The 16,985-nt window shown below is 40.1% G+C and overlaps 1 non-coding gene across 1 annotated transcript; it reads left to right on the top strand.

Annotated features, from left to right (window-relative positions):
• Positions 1–9,416: 9,416 nt before the first annotated feature.
• TRNAN-GUU lies at positions 9,417–9,490 on the top strand. Its single transcript has one exon. It is a non-coding gene; the product is annotated as a tRNA-Asn (tRNA).
• Positions 9,491–16,985: the final 7,495 nt, after the last annotated feature.

Genomic DNA, 16,985 nt, shown 5'->3' with positions numbered 1-16,985 from the left:
CAACTCAGAAACAATATTTGTCAAACTAAACATCAACACCAACAAAAATATATACATTATAGGTCTCTAAATGCCACTGGGTGATAATATCCCAAAGCTAGAAAACATGCTGCACTGGTGTAACAATAACCTACCCCAAGAAACACTCATAATGGGTGATCTTAATGTAGACTGATCAGAGTGCAACTCCCCCCACCCCAAAAACTGTATTAACCTACATGGCTTTTTTCAACTCATCCAGTCACCCACCAGGATAACTAAATCTTCAACCAGACACTCCACCCTAGATTGGATGCTAACTAACAGACCAGCCCTATACCCCTATTCAGGCTGTCTAACAGATAGCCTCAGTGATTACTATCTTACTTATCTAGTCAGAAAGAGAACTATCCCAAGTAAGCAATCCATTCTATTACAAATAAGAAATAAAAAACTCAACCCCAGTAAACTTTCAGAAACTCTTAAACATTGTAATTGGACCCCATTAAAACAGCTTCCCCTCCAAGAAGCCGTGAATTACTTCAACTCTACTTTTGTTTCCATTCTTAACTCCTAAGCACCAAATAGACGCATACGTGTAAAATCTAACAATGCTCCATGGTTAAAAATAGAAACACTAACTCTTCTCAGGCTTAGATCAAAGCTTGGTCTACCTGGAAAAAAATAGGACCCAACCCACATTTCAAGCTTATCGGGAACTTAGGAATAAAACAAAGAAACAGATTAAAATAGATAAAGTTAACTACTACACAGAAATACAAACCAAACACCACAAAAACCGACAACAATTCTGGTCCACAATAAACAATATCCTTATCCCAGGGAAAACAGGTACTCCCCCTTCCTCCACCACCAACACCTCAGACAATATAGCCACCCAATTCAACAAATACTTTACAGAAACCATCTTAGAACTATCCAAAAATCAAACACCCTCAATAATTAAGCCCTCCTACCCTACAGCAAACCACACTTTCTCACTGCAACCAATAGCAACTGACACTATCAAAATACTTCTGAAAAAACTAAAACCAACTACACTAGCTGCAGACAATCTACCCACAGAATACCTAAGCCTAATAGCAGAAGCCATAGCATACCCCATATCTATTCTTATCAATAGATCAATAACCGAACACTTGCTCCCTCCCATTTGGAAAACCTCATACATCATTCCCCTACATAAAGGTGGCCCATCACCTGAGCTTAATAACTATCATTCTATTGCAATTTTGTCACCACTATCAAAAATTCTAGAAAGAGTAATTCGTAAACAGGTCTCAGAATACTTACTCAATAACAAACTACTAACTAATACCAAACATGGGTTCAAACCAGTCCATAGCACAACAACCGCACTAATGGCATTTACTAATTCAGTCAACCATCACAGAAGCAGCAATAACTATGTCTCTTCTATCTTCCTAGATCTGTCAAAGGCCTTTGGTATGGTCTCCCATGCTAACCTACTAAACATTCTCTCTGATCTACATTTCTGTAATTCCACCCTAGCTTGGTTCAAAGATTACCTTACAGGGTGTGAACAAGCTGTCTCATGGCAGCAGACCTTATCTCCCCTATTACCAGTAGCCCTTGGAGTATCCCAAAGCTCTATCTTAGGCCCACTACTATTCACCATATTTACTAATAACCTCCATCTTGCAACCACACATGCTTCACACATCCAATATGCAGACGACTCAACTGTGATTTGCTCTGCTCCCTCCTTACCTGATCTTCAGACTCTAACTCAAAAACCCTTTCATGAAGTTGAGTCCTGGCTCACAAATGCTCATCTAATCTTAAACCCTAAAAAACAAACTATTGATCTTCTCACCAAACAAAACTCCTCTCCTGTCTAACACCTTCTATATAACCTCACATAACAATACCATCATAACCCTCTCACTCCACACTAAACTATTGGGAGATGAAATAGACCATAAACTTAAACTTGACATTCACATTTCCCAGACAGTAAAAAATGTGCACAAAAAATAGTACCCTATACAGGAACAAGCACTACTTCACTAAAAACACCAAAATAGCCATTGCCCAAAACCACTTGCTTTCAACCTCTTAAGAAATCTGAAATACACAATCTTGAAACCTGTTATAATAAAATAGCTAAATGTGCCACAAACCTACCAGCTAGATCACACCACTGCCTAGCACTCAAGCAACTCAGCTGGTTAGAACTCCATCAACTCCTACACCATACACAACTCACAATAGCCCATAAATTCCTCTCTGATCCTGAAAAAATACCTGCCCTTGAAACACTTCTTCAACCCTATGCTACTAGCAGACCTGTCCAGTCCACCAACAAAAAATACATCCAAAAATCAAACTGGAGATTCACTCTTTGCAAACTACATAGGTAAGATCTGGAACAGCCTGCCAGCAAACCTCACCTCATTAACATCCCTAACTCTATTTAAAACTAACCTAAAAAAACACCTCCATAGCAAGTGGCTTTGCCCTTGCTCTACTCCTGGCTAATAACTACCTACCCTCTCTCCACTCTCACCTCTTTAGCTCCATCGTACCTATAGAATGTTACATTTTCTACATCTAACTGACTAAAGCAATAGATAACCTGTGTGTCATAATCTAACAGATGGTGAACTGACACTAAACTGTGTAACAGGCTGACCATTTACCAATATAGATATTGTAGTCTTTTGTACTGTGTGAATAAAACTGTTTAATTTCTTTTATAAACAAGTCCAGATTTGATTCTGGATTTACTGTATTACTTATATCTGTTATTACTTTTTTCTACTTGTATAAGGTTTATATCTTTGGAGCTATTACATTTTATACTAGGTTTAGATTAAGTTTTATATGTTTGGAACTATTTATATGCTTGGAGTTACTACCATTTTGTACTTTTATAAGTTTTATTTGTCTGGAGCTTTTCTCCTTGGGTCTCTGCTGAAAAAGGGCTTTTTGCCCAGTCAGACTAACCCAGTTAACAAATGTCAAATAAAAAAATGAAAAAGTATTAAAGGAAGCCATAGATCCTGTTACTAGAACATCATTAATTAGTAACTGCAAAAGGTTTTCTAAGTTGTGCAGAGAAAAAAAAACAGCATCCATTCAGAGCTACTTTTTTCCTCTGGTTCTACTGTTTGAGTAACTATCTTATCTGGCTCATCAGTCAAGGTTCGTTTGTTGACCATTTCAGCATGTCTCCCCATGGATCCCAGGAAAACTCTTGCTCCATTTGAATCAGCTTGTCAGACTTACTTTGAGGTTCTTGACTTGGAAAACATTTTTACTTAATTGCTCTGACATCTGCAAGAAGAGTGTTTGGGATGCTAGGTCTTATGTTGGGTTAACCTTATCTAATTTTCCATAGGGACAGGGTTTCTTTAAGAACTATTCCTTTGTTGCTAAAGTGGTATCCGAGTTTACCTTAACCATCTTTCACTGTTCTTTCTAAAACCTAAAATTGAGGGGAAAAAGGATACTCCTTACCTTGGATTTGTATGGACGCCTCTGATAATATATTGGCAGAAGAGAATATTTTGGATCTTCTGTTATTTCTTGTGAAGGTAAGAAAAAAAGGGCAACTTGTGTCAAAGCAGACTATTTCCAAGTGTTTTTTTCTTGCTATTACCTTTTGTTATACCACCACAACAAAACTATTCCAGGCAGGGTCAAGGCTTTTTCTATCAGGCCTTGACTTCATCTGTAGCTTTTTGGAAAGGGTAGGATTCTAGACGTATTCTAGAAGAAGCAATTTGGTCCTCTGTGCTTACTTGTACAAAGCATTATAAATTAGATTCCTCTTTCAGGTCTAGGACAGGCATTGTTAGGACCATTTCTAGGGGCTTCTGGACCCTCATCCTCCCAGTCATGTTAGGTATGGTAATTTATATTTTTGCTTGGAAATGTTGGCATAGAAATTTTTAAACTGGAAGTAGACTCCAGAGAATTTTTCCTTGCGTAGACAGCAAATGTTGGAGGTGTGATGGGGAAGAAAGAGGTACTTGGGTAGATGTTTTCTGAGAGTACAGTGGGTTGGAGAACTTTAAGAATTCCCTGCGGGATGCACTGTCAGAGATGCTGAGTGGGTGGATTGGTGTGATGAGGGAGATGATTTTTCTGAGCTATGATACAGAATCGGAATTGCCTAGACATAGTAAGGCCTTGCTGTGTCTCATTATGGTGGCTGCCAAAAAAGCAATTACTAGAAAATGGAAATCAAAATCTATACCAACTATATTCGAAGTAGTGAATGTAGTAACAGAGATAAAACAACTGGAATTGAGATCTTTAGAAAAAGGTAGGAGAAACTACATAGGAAAAAATGGGAATTATGGGAACAATACTTACAGAGGAGGAATGAGGTTTAAAAGAAGGCAGGACTTAAATGAATTATGTAATGTTTGACTGAAAATGATTGCGTAGATTATAAGTGATGTACAATGTTTGCAACTGGGAGTGTGTCAGTATAATTTTGATGTAAAATTCTTGCAACTAGGATTTTGTCGGTGTGGTTTGTTTTCTTTTATATAAATGTATGATTGCTTATGTTGTAAGTGATGGTTCAATAAAGATTATGGGTGGCGCAGTGGTGCAGCGGATAACATTGTCACATTCACAGCACGAGCTTCTCCGGTTTGATTCTTGGCTGGGGTGCCCTCTGCGTGGAGTCTGTATGTTCTCTTAGCATTCTTGTGGGTTTCCTCCGGGTGCTCTGGTTTCCTCCCACATTCCAAAGACATGTGTCTGGAGCGTTTCTCCCCGGGTCTCCAGTGAAAATAGGCCCTGTCCTAGTTGGACTTTCCCGGTCAACAAATGTTAAATAAATAATTGTTTCTTGTTTAAAAAAGGGGGGGGGCAGGATTTGAATAATTTCTGTAATGTTGCTTAGGCTATATGACGATATGATGTATAACACTATGTGTGAAGTATAATGCATATTAATTGTAATTTGCTTTTTTGTATAAATGTAAAATTGCGTATGTCACAAGTGATAAAACAATTATTTATTTACCTACAAGGATGCATGGATCGTGCCATCCCTAGCAAAACCAAGACTCACTCCCCTAAGAGAAGGAAACCAGTCTGGTGGACCCCTGCCATAAACAGGTTATACAACAAAAGGAGGTAACTAGTTCAGAAAAAAAGCAAATCCCAAGAAGGAAAGACATACCTGATCAGTATCAGTAAGAAACTAAGGTCCCTCATAAAATCATCCAAGGCTAACTTTGAAAGAAAAATAGCCAAGGATTCGAAAGATAACCACAAAGCCTTTTTAGCTATGTCAAGAATCTTAGTGGCAACTCGCAGATATGCTCTGAGATAGAGCAAAATAGCACAAACTATACTGAACCTACTGATATTGCCAACATTCTGGCAGATAGATTCAGTGCAAACTTCACCTCCCTCTCACCTTCAAAAGGGCCCACAACAATACCGGAAAAGTGTAGTGTCCCGGAAATCACAGAAGCACAGGTGAAAACAGCCCTTTCAAAAGCCAAAAACACAGCATCAATGGGGCCAGATGGTGTCCCAGGCTGCATCTTGCACGAATTACAGAAAGAACTAACCCCCCACCTAAACCCACTGTTCAACCTCAGCCTCTCCACAGGCTACATGCCCATAGAATGGTGCACAGCAATGGTTATTCTGCTCCACAAAGGAGGGGCCACAACTGACCCTGGTAACTATCGCCCCATAAGTCTGACTAGCCTGGTCTGCAAGGCTGTGGAGTGTATCATCATGGAACTCATTAACAAAGACATTGGGACCCTCCAAACACTTGCCCTGACCCAGTTCGGCTTTGTTAAGGGCAGATCATACCTACTAAACCTGGTTGACTTCGAGACAGTTGCCAAGGCCATAGACGAGGGAAAGGTGGTTCACACAGCCTACCTTGATCTCGCCAAGGCGTTCAACACCATTCCTCACTCGGGTATTATAGAAAAACTCACCAGCCTGAACATAAACCCCTACGTCACAAGATGGGTTGCCAACTGGCTTACAGACAGAACTCACACAGTAAGAATAGCGGGCTCTAGGTCTGACTCTAAACCAGTCACAAGTGGTGTCCCACATGGCTCAGTTCTGGGACTCCTACTGTTCAGCATATATTTCTCAGAAGTGCAGGCAAACACAGGAGGACTATGGCTAACCAAGTTCGCCGATGACTGCAAACTGGGAGCCATAACTGACTCTCCGGCTGACATGGACATCCTCCAAAAAGGCCTTACTGAGACAGACACCTGGTGTCAAAGCCATGGCCTCAAGCTAAATGCCAAAAAATGCATAGTCATCCCGTTTGGGAAAAACAAAACACCCACAAATTACCACATAGGTGGCAGCCCCCTTAATACAGAAGAGGTAATAAGAGATTTGGGGACCCAGGTAGATAGTAATCTCTCCTTTGACAATCATATTGCCAAAGTAGTTAGGAAATCCTTCTTGTGGCCCATCTAATTACTAAGGGGTTCGCATCTAGAAATAAAGAGGTTATAGTGCCCCTCTACTCGTCACTCATTAGACCCATCATAGAATACGGTGCCCCATTTGGGATGTACCTCACAAGATACTTCCAACAGCTCGAAAGACCACAAAAGCACCTCACCAAGAGGATTACTGGCCTCAAACATATGTTCTATGCAGCTCGACTGAAAAAAAAGTCCGGCTGTACTTAATGGCATATCGCTTACTCAGAGGTGATCTCTGCCTGACTTACAAAGCCATGTCCAACTCAGAATTGATGGACATGCTCCACCTAAAGAAATCCAAGTCACTGCGAGCCACGCGCTCTAGTGAGCTAAACCTCGCCACAACAATAAATAGAACATGCTGGAGGGATAGATTCCTGTCACAACGACTCCCCGTGCTTTGGAACAAAATTCCTAACTACATTAGGCAGAGCCCCTCACCAACGCTCTTCAAGAGAAGCCTTGACGAGTGGATGGGTAACAGAAAATACACCCCTAGGATCACTTCATTGGCTCTGCTTGACAGAGGCTCAGCTAATTAATCAATGGGGTGGCGAAAGCCGACACACTCTGGCTAGGCTTATAAATGCCCTCGGGCTGATAGCTTAGTACCTACCTATGAACCTATAATTCAGTAAAGGTGTGTTTAAAAAAAAACTGTGGTAATCTACCTGTGTAGCTTAGATTACTACAGCAGTGATCCATATGAAGAACATAGTCCATTTGTGTAATTTGAGTTATTTTGTAACAGTAGGTGTTTGAATAATCTTTGCTGACGTAGTCATTCCCTCCATCTCTCTTGTTTTTTGTTGTTTTTATGCCGGGGTGTGGACTTCTATTTGTTGTTGTTCATAGTATTTTTCTTTCAGTTCTCAGCCTTCCTCTCTCTGTCAGCCAGAAATCTCTGAAGGACTTAGCAGCCACACATCTTTTAGTCAGCACAGCTTAAGCTGACTAATGGATTAAAAGCATGGAAGCTGCCCTGAAGCTTTAGAAGCTGGCCGTCTGTTATATCCTTAGCATGGTGGAACCCATGTAGCTTAGGCTACTGCATCAGTGATTATTGTAAACATCTACTGATCTGAGTTGACTAGTGGGCTAATGCACTACTGTAATGGTACTTTTGCTTACACTGTACTTTTTATACTCCAGCAAGTTTATATAAAATGTATAGGGTGGGGGGTCCCATAATTGTTGATGCACATCAGGAGACAGTGGTGATGGGCAACATATCTTTCAGTGATGCTCAAAACTTGTGAGGTTCTTTTAGTGATGCTCAAAACTTGTGAGGTATAGAGAGCATCTGTAAGGGACTGTTAGACAAGCTCCTAGGGTATCACTGGCAAATAGAATAAATAAATATTTTAGTTGGCTAGGAGAGCTACATGTGATCTCTTAAAGTCACCGGTTTCTATGATATTACTAATTGCAAAAAAAAAAAAATAAGCAGAAATTTGAAGACCCTATGAGAACCAACAGTGGTGGGGTGATAAGGTTAGTAGACTCAATAAAGGTTCTAGATTTGAGAAGCGTTATGAAAAGTTAGGTCATATGCATAAAATAAGTGGAGACTGGGATCAGCTAAAAAGGGTAGAAGGTTAAGGGAGGAAGTGATCAAAATTGTGATATTTAAAAGGGAAGTCATATTGCAGTAGATTAGAGTACAGAAAATACATGGGGTCTGAGAAAAAAAAATGGAGAATATCATTTATTATATATGGCCCTTGTTAAAAGCCTCTAAAGGTTATGGTGACTATGTGCCTCTTTTATTTTAATGTGTCTTCTTAAGTTTGCTTCTTGAAGCAAAAAAGTCTTGATAAACTGTAGCTCTGGGTTGCTGGGAGAATTGAAATGTAATTAGAATACTATGAGTAATGTTATTGTGACAGAAAAAAAAATCAGTTTTGTGAGGAAATTGCACAGAGCTCCATATATCTGAATAATCCTGAATGTGAACGTTGACTGTGCTATTCTCAATAAACTTGGAAGGCTTTATTTAAAAAAAAAAAAAAAAAAAAAAAAACAATAGAATTTGCATCTCTTACATAAATACTTACTGACCTCAGCAAGACACACAGCACATTCTGGGTGTAAAATTGGTGACTCAGTGAAAACTGCTGAATAAGTGTCTCCTCTGATGAAGGGTGAAACATATTCCTTGTAGAAACTATGTAATGCTTGACTAGGAAAAAAATGGTAGGACCTTTAAATAAAATATTATCAAATTGGAAGGTATTAGTGTGATGCCCTGGATTTGTTCTCTGTCTTTTGCTTGGACAGGCTCTCGGTCTCCCATGAAACTGTATACGATACAGAAGGTATTAGAGAAACAATGAATAGTTTGTGGCCACTAAATTATACTTAATATTGTCAAGAGAAAGAAAGAAAGACAAGCATCTCTGGAGCAAATCTAACTGCAGTGGAAGATGAAAAAGAAAGTTTGGTGTTCCCTTTTGCAATATGGTGAGATAATTGTAGAACAAACAAAATGCACCAGTCTTGCACTAACAAACTTGTATTTATTTATAAAATAAGATAAAAAATAAAAAACGTAAGTGCTTTCACAATAATTCCTATCGCTTCATCAAACAACTAAACAACTAAAAGTTGCAGTTCACTTTTAGTTGTCTGATGAAGCGATAGGAATTATCGTGAAAGCGCTTATGTTTTTTTATTTTTTATCTTATTCTATAAATAAATACAAGTTTGTTAGTGCAAGACTGGTGCATTTTGTTTGTTCTACAGTTCTGCTGATTTTGCACTTTTCCTTACCCTGAACCGTTTTGATGGTGAGATAATTAACTGAAATGCAGTTGCAAAGTTGTTGAAGATGGATGTTAAAACTGCAGTATTTTTGTATAGAAAAGCAAAAGTAGATGTAAAGCAGATGTATGTGGCATTAAATTGGTCACATTTCTGCTCAAGACTAGGTGAGTAAAATGTAGTAACTAGGTCTCTGTGGCGCAATCGGTTAGCGCGTTCGGCTGTTAACCGAAAGGTTGGTGGTTCAAGCCCACCCAGGGACGTATCCTTTTAAAATATTAAGTAGAGTAACAGTGTTTTTTTTACAATAAAGCTATCTGAGGTTTTGTACTACATAAATCCTTTTATCAGACTTTAATGCTAGACATAGTATTTCAGTGCTGATTTTTGCCTGGAAGGGAAAACACATCCTGTGACTTCTTTCCCACTGTGAGAAGGGAGGGAGAGAGAGAGATGACGTGTGTGTGCCAGAACCTGAAACCTTAACTCTCAAGGATCTTGAGCCACGAACCTTGCCATCTTAAGGTTACAGGAGGACACTGTCACAAGAGACATACTAATTCTGTCTTTGTGATCTGTGTCATTTAGTATAACTTTACAAGTTACATTGTTAAGAATTTTGTCACATTTTTTTCTTTTATGTGTCTGTTGCCCCATAGGAAAGAGGTGATACATTCTGTTCTCTGTTTCTAGATTCAAGTTTGGATACTAAAGCATTGACTAGTGTCAATAACTTAACTGCTGACAAAGAAGGCTAATGTTAGTCTGATAGCCAAAGAGGCTTTTTGTAAAAGTTTAGTTAGTTGTAAAACGTATCACATCACCTCTATATTTTTTCTTTTTTTTTTTTTTTTTTTTTTTTTGTTTTTTTTTGTCAGTTGGGTCAGCATGGTATATCTTCTTTTCTCTTGGAAACCAATGAATTAATAAAGCTTAAAATATTCATGAGAACTATTTTTGGAATTTCATATTTGTTGATGTAAATTCTGGCATATGGGATCTTAACAAGAGTACACAGTTTTTAAAGTTTTTTTTAAAAATATGTGGTCTTCATAAGATTATTGAGAAGAAATAACTCAATTTCTCTTACTGGGGTAGTCATATTAAAATGAGATATACACTGTTATGTTGCATACCTTAGGTTTAAACTAAGCGATTTTAAAATCGAAATGTTAATTTGTGAAATAATAAAAAACAGAAAATGTCTGAGTATAGTCTTATTGAACAGGTATACATAGCTTTCCACATGCTACTCTTAACTACTGTGCACACAAAGTAATATTCACTGTTAAGGGTGGGCAGCGCAGTGGCACAGGAGTTTGCTTTGTCGCCTCACAGCAAGAGGTTCTCCAGTTTGTTTCTTGGCTGGGGTGCCTTTTGTGTGGAGTTTGCATGTCTCCTTGCATTCGTGTGGGTTTCCTCCAGGTACTCCGGTTTTCTCCCATGTTACAAAGACATGCGTCTAGAGCATTTCTCTACAGGCCTCAGATGAAAATTGGTGCATTCCAAGTCAGAATTTCCCTGTAAACAAATGTTAAATAAATAAATAAATATACTCAGCAGTTGGATTGCTATTCAGTCATTCCATAAAGAATAATCTGATATTGTCAGTTTTCATTTCATCCTCACATATGGGTTTGGATCCAATCCGTTGGATCAGACTCTTCCATTACAATAGCTCATGGCAACCAAAAAGCTTTTGGGCACCACCCCTTACCTAATGCATCCCTCCCTGTTACCTCAGTTCTCATTTGCCACTTCTCGATCATGCCTGTGCTCCTGGACAGATAAGTGGGATTTTTCACACTTTACTACCTTTTTTCCTTTGTCTTTCATTAAGGTTATAGTTTTAACTTTCAATGCTTTCTCCCCTGTCTTATTAAAACTTCCTTCTTTCTCAGTACAGTAGAGGGTTGATTATCAGAAACGTCAGTTATCTGAACCCCATCTTCCAAAGTTTTTGGGTAGGAAAAAATCATAAAGTCTGAATATGTAAACATTATATGTAATAGCTTGATCTTGTTTTTTTGAACTTGTATCTGCTTTTGTGTGAAAAATATTCTTTATTGTCCACTGGACTTGCTGAATGGTTGAAAAGTGTATTCCCTGAGTGCAGAAAAAAAACAATATTTTAGTTTTTTTATCCAGTTCAATGTATGTTTGATTATCTGAACCGTTTGATTATCCGAACTACCATTCGTCCCAATTAGTTCGGATAATCGATTCTCTACTGTAAACACTTTTTATTAGGTTACTTTCACTTTCTCTTCCTTATATCCTTTGGGTAGCTCTGCTACTATCATTAGTAGCTTTCCATCTTCTTTTTCTTTTTACTTTCTGTCCTACTGGTAAGTAGAGAGGTATATATTGAAATTTTAGTGAATGTTCTAAGTGAGGTCACAAAATTCCTTTTAGTGACTCTCACAGTTTGTGTTTACTGTTTGGGCCACCTCCATTTACAGGAGGATTGTTCGATTTGTCATTCCTTCAACCATAGGCCCCTGGTTGAAATAAAAAACAAATTGATTTTAAGGGACATGTTGCCATCTTCTTTTGGAGAGGCCATTTCTGGCAGTGACCCCAAGCCTGCTGAAAAGTCTAGGTTGGCTCAGTTGAGCCCTGCTTCTTTCTGAAAGAGCTCTGACAAAGAGAAGAAGAAATCTTCCTCAGCTCCCAAAGACTCTTTGGAGCCGAAGACTAAAATATTCAGGATGTCCAAGAAAACAACTCAGTTGGATCCTTCTGCTTTGAGTATGTCTGCCTCAGATCCGGCTCCAAGTCAGTCTGATAAAGATAGAGTGCAGCCATTGCACTCTAATCCATCCACCAGCCCTTTTAAGCCGATTGTGTCTCTACCAAGGACCAGCTACTTCCCCTTTTCTTAGTGGAACCAAATCTCCATCCACCTCCTCTTCCCACTCTACCAGAAACTTTAGAGAGGAAGACGTGGAGCGGATGGTCCAGAAGATATTGTGTGTGCCAGGCATTACTAAGTCCCCTTTGGCTCCTACCCATAAGGTCCAGGATTCATCCAAGCTGTCCACTCCCCTATTAGTTCCTCCTCTGACTTCGGGGCAAGTTTTGCCGCTATCGGATCCGACACACCCAGTGTTTCCAGCTCAGACCTGAGAATTTCTTTTTCTTCAAATTGGGCCTGTGCTTGGAGCTCCTTGGCGTTTTCAGAGCCAGAGGGCTCTCGGAGCTGTCGTTTGCCTTGTTGGCCACAGGTGCGTTCGACTCCAGTACCTTCTGAGCAGTCTGTGCACCTCAGGGCTTCTGTGCAGGTCAGCTCGGGTCTAGCTTTGACCCCAGGCAAGCTGTCTTCAAAGATTGGGGGATCCCCGATCTATAGACATGGCCTGTTTGATCCGGGGTCCTTCTCTACTCAGGAACAGTTAGCCTTTGGGGCTCTGGAGAGGGCCATAGCTGCCTCTATAGCTAGGAAGACACCTCCATCATTAGATCCACAGTCTTCCCATCAGCAGCCCTTTCGCGCACATTCTGACCATAATATTCAACAGGGACAGTGGATCTTTAGGCCCCAGGATACCCATAAGGGTACCCTCACCTCTTCTGATACCTCCCCAGAGCACCCCATTGAGGAGGTCCCCCGGAAGACTCCATCAAGGAGTCAGCCATGGAAGACACTGACCTCGATGAGGGAGAAGGATCACCACGGTCACCTCCTGAGGATGTTTCCTTCAGGGATGTCCTGGAGATCTTGAAACAGAGAGGTGGCTGGCAGACCAGTAGTCCTTCACCAGAGGAGTCGGTGTACCTGGCGGCCTTTGGATCCCAACAGTCTACCTCCTGGGTGGCTCTGCCCGTTGACAAGCTTATAGACTTGATCTATCGGTGGGGGTGGGAGACCCCAGACTCCATTGAGCCAACTCCCAAGAGACCTAACAAAATAATTACAGTGCCAGCAGACAAAAAGTTTTGGACTAAAGGGGTTGCAGTAGATGCCATGGTCGTTGCAGCAGTTACCAAGAAGGAACTCTGAGAGGAAAGTTCCACTAGCATTGACTACTTTAGACCATTGTTAAGTGAACGAACCAAACCAAATGAAGGACAAGAATTCAATCAAGGGGAAGTCCTTACAGGAGGCAATAAAAGTACTTACAAGACTAGCTTCCTATGCACTTATTCCTTGGATTACCAAAATATCAGAGACATTCTGAACAAAAATTGTAATATTATTATTGAGGACCAAACTTTATTTAAGACCTTGGGGACTAAGCCTAAAATTACTTATAGGAGAGGCCCCAATTTAAAGTCCTTGTTAGAAAAAAAGGGGAAGCCCCACTCTAATAGACCTAATGGCATGTTTAAATGTGGGGCTTGCCCCCAATGTAAATATATTTTGGTAGGTGATAAGGCTTTTATTAAAAATAAACCTTACACTGCGAATGCTAGGTATAACTGTGAGACTAAAAGCGTTACTTATGTAGCTTTATGCGACCATTGTAGCACATTTTACATTGGCAAAACAGAAAGAAAAATTAAACAGAGAATATATGAACACTGTTATGCCATATGTAAGAAAGATACTAATAATGCATTGGCAAAACATGTATTGGCGTGTCCTGATCATGGTTTAAAATTTTTCGTCCTCCAACATAGACACATGGACATAAGAGGGGGGCCTTGGCAAATATTATTAGAGATAGATGAACTGATGTGGCAAATTAGAACAGGGGCACATATTTTTCCAGGCCTCATTGAAAATTATCTATTAAAAGCATTTTGAGACTTTCAGCTTTGAGGAGATAATTAGTATATTTATGTATTCAAAAATAGTTGATAAAACATCATTTATTTTTTATGTACTTTTGTACTAATCGATTATTTAACACGAGTGCATATAAGATTAATATTTATTTAATGTTACAATACACATTTTTCCATTTTTGAAATGTTTTAATATAAATTTGTGGCATTATATTATTTTGTTATATATTTTATAATTTTTTCTAACTTAGATGGTTTTTAGCTGACTGCTTAGTATTTTGGGTACACATAGAATTATGTATATATATTTTTTGTTGGTTTAATGCTTATTTTTCATTACCCTCTTGATACACTTTTTAATATATATATATGTATATATATATATATATATATATATATATATATTTTTTTTATTTATTTACATGCTTTCAGAGTATGCTTTTTATCTACTTGCTTAGGAGATTTTGGCTGTGATTTTCCTTTAATTTACAATGAAGCATTATTAATTAATTGATCTGAATTTAATTCACTATAAATGGACTGTTAATTGAATTTTATTTTGTCTGAAAAAGGTGAGGCACAGTCCACACCGAAAGTGCTCATTAAACGTCTTTTTTGTATTTTGCCGGCTCTCATTGTGTTTCTACTCGTCTTGCTTTGCTTTAGCAGATCTGATAAAGGAGCAAACAGATACTCTTGAGGGAGCCGTAGCTGAAGGGATCTGAGAAAGGGTTACTTCCCAGCTAGAAACCCTACATTCTATAGCTAATTCTTTCATGAGGCTCATATCACAATCACATGCAGCTGAGGGAACAAGCAGAGCAGCGGGTTCAGGCATATCTATGAGGAGGCATGCCTGGATGTGCCTTTGCGGAGCCTTTTAAGTCTTTGTTTGTCAACGCCCCATTTGACTGCACATCCCTTTTTGGTCCCAAGGTCAAAGATACACTATGCAGGTGTGAAAAGGAGGGTAAGACTCTCTCTGCCATGGACATATGTTTTTCCACCTCTTAGCCACCATATCAAAGAGTCAGAGAGGTGGTGGCAAAATGTAGTTCAAAAAAATCGCAAGGGTCTTATCCTGATACACATGGAGAGAGTTCCCCCAAAGGCAGAGGGGGAACAGTTCTGTCTCTTCTTTTGCGGCAGAGAAGGCCTGCAGAACCAAGAGTACAGAGAAACTTTCTTTGGGAAACCCTTTCAGCACTCCTGAAAGGAGGCCCGATTGCTCACCTCTGGAGGCATTTGGGGTCATCTATCCCTGCACTGGAGAGCCTGGCTAAACATAACCACCAACTTACGGGTGCAGAGGGTAATATCCAGAGGTTACCTAATTCTGTTTCTCTGCCCACGTCCCCCAAACAAGAAAATCCCAGACATTTCACCCGGTCAAAGAGATCATGCAGTTGTTCAGATACAAAAACTGCTGAACAAGAGAGACATCCAAGAGGTCCTCCAGACCATATAGGCTTTGGAACTTACAGTTCTTTTTAGTTCCAAAGAAAACAGTTGACTAGAGACCAGTACTGGATCCCAGCAGGCTAAACAAGTTAGTTCAACTCCAAAAGTTTCAAATGGCCATGGTACAGTCCATACTTCTTTTTTTGGAACAGGGTGATTGGATGTACTCCATAGACCTTCAGGATGCATGCTACCATATAAAGATGGACAGGCAATCCAGAAGGCATTTACGCTTACAGCTGGGAGACAGTCATTACCAGCTCAGAGCACTGCCCTTTGGCCTCACTACCGTCCTCAGAGTGTTCACCAAATGCATGGAAGTGGTAGTGGCTCACATGAGATGGCAAGGATTCTGTGTGTTTCCCTATTTAGATGCCTGGCTCATTTCTGCCCCGACCAGGCATCTAGTTATCCAAGCAAGTGACTTTGTTATCTACATCTGTACAGAGTTAGGCATAACCATAAATTACGAAAAATCTCATCTGGAACCTTCCATAACATTGGAATTTATAGGAGAAGTCTTGGATACGAGCCAGATAATCACAAAACTTCTATCCCTCAGGGTACAGACGATCAGAAGCCAAACTCACAAGCTGCTTCAAAACAGGATGATAGCTGCCCATTTCATCCTACAGGCTCTGGGATCAATGGTAGCAACTATCACCCTGGTCCACCTAGTGAGATTTCACATGCGAATACTACAGTGTTTACTAGCTGCACAATGGTCAGTTCTCTGTCACCCTATGTCGTACCAGATTCTCATTACGGATACTTGCAAAAGAGATCTCTCCTGGTGGATTCATTCCACTCAGCTAACACAAGGCCGAACCTTTGTTCCCTCACAATCACAGGCCATGGTGACCATGCACACTTCCTAGATAGGGTGGGGGGCATTACCTAGGGAAGACAGTCCATGGCACATAGTCTGCCAGCGAGCCTAATTTACACATAAATGTCCTGGAGATGAGAACGGTGCTTCTAGCATTGCAGGCTTTCAGAATGCTCTCCCTAGAGGAACGGTGGCAATTCAGTCAGACAATGTCAGTGGTCAGGTACATAAACAAAATGGAGGAACCAAGTCATACCTCCTGTGTTGAGAAGCACTCCGGGTGTGTCAGTGGGTGATCTCTTCAGACCGTTTTCTTCTAACAATGCACAGTCCTGTTAAGTCCAGTGTGATAGCAGGCAAGCCGAACAGATCCATTCTCATGCTTTACAAGTCACTCCCCAACCAGAAAGTGGTGCAAGAAATTTTCCGCAGATGGGACCAGCCTTGCTGTGACCTCTTTGCATCCACCCTGAACAACAAATGCAGCAGCTACTTTGCCCTAATTCCATGACCGGGAAGTCACCGGGGGATGCTGCAGTACATGATTGGCCTGCCGGTCTACTGTATGCCCCCCCCCCCACTCTCTTGATTCCCAAATTTCTCCAGAAAACAAACAGGTTAAAGAGAATGGTAATCCTCATTGCCCTTTTTTGGCCTCAACAAATCTGGTTTCCCTTTCTTTGGCCTCATTTACAGAGAAAACCTTGAACTCTGGAACTCATTCCAGACCTACTGTC

Source organism: Protopterus annectens, chromosome 5.part1 (genome assembly GCF_019279795.1).
Source record: "Protopterus annectens isolate FY-2018-M chromosome 5.part1, PAN1.0, whole genome shotgun sequence".
Taxonomy (NCBI): Eukaryota; Metazoa; Chordata; order Ceratodontiformes; family Protopteridae; genus Protopterus; species Protopterus annectens.
This window is presented reverse-complemented; position numbering and strand designations above follow the sequence as displayed.